Source organism: Myotis brandtii, unplaced genomic scaffold, assembly GCF_000412655.1.
Source record: "Myotis brandtii unplaced genomic scaffold, ASM41265v1 scaffold18, whole genome shotgun sequence".
In the NCBI taxonomy this organism is placed as follows: Eukaryota; Metazoa; Chordata; class Mammalia; order Chiroptera; family Vespertilionidae; genus Myotis; species Myotis brandtii.
Window position 1 is genome coordinate 8275871 of NW_005356674.1, and position 281 is coordinate 8276151.

The window sequence follows — 281 nt, forward strand, 5'->3', positions numbered from 1 at the left end:
GATGCGCGTTGGGGGAGGGGGGGGGAGAGGAAGGGTCCTTTGGCAGCCCCGGCGCCTGGGAAGCACGCCCCAGCTCTGACAACCTGCAGGGAGGCGCCACGCGGGGCTCCCCCTGTCCTCGGGGGTCCTGCAGCGGGGCCAACTGGAGGGGTTTGTGCCCGCCTACACCCCAAATCCTGCCGCGCGCCCACCTACCGTTCCGGACTCGCCGGGGAGAAGGCGCGGGTACGGGCTCCCTGAGACAGTGTGTTCCGTCCCGGGAGGAAAGTTTGTGCCATGCA

At 70.1% G+C, this 281-nt stretch overlaps 1 protein-coding gene across 1 annotated transcript in view; it reads right to left on the reverse strand.

Moving 5' to 3' along the window:
* RFTN1 (raftlin, lipid raft linker 1) overlaps positions 1-275 on the reverse strand; it is a 180604-nt gene extending 180329 nt beyond the window's left edge. The window contains exon 1 of the mRNA XM_005863630.2: positions 196-275. The gene's annotated coding sequence lies outside the window, so the exon portion shown is untranslated. The remainder of the gene's footprint in view (positions 1-195) is intronic.
* Positions 276-281: the final 6 nt, after the last annotated feature.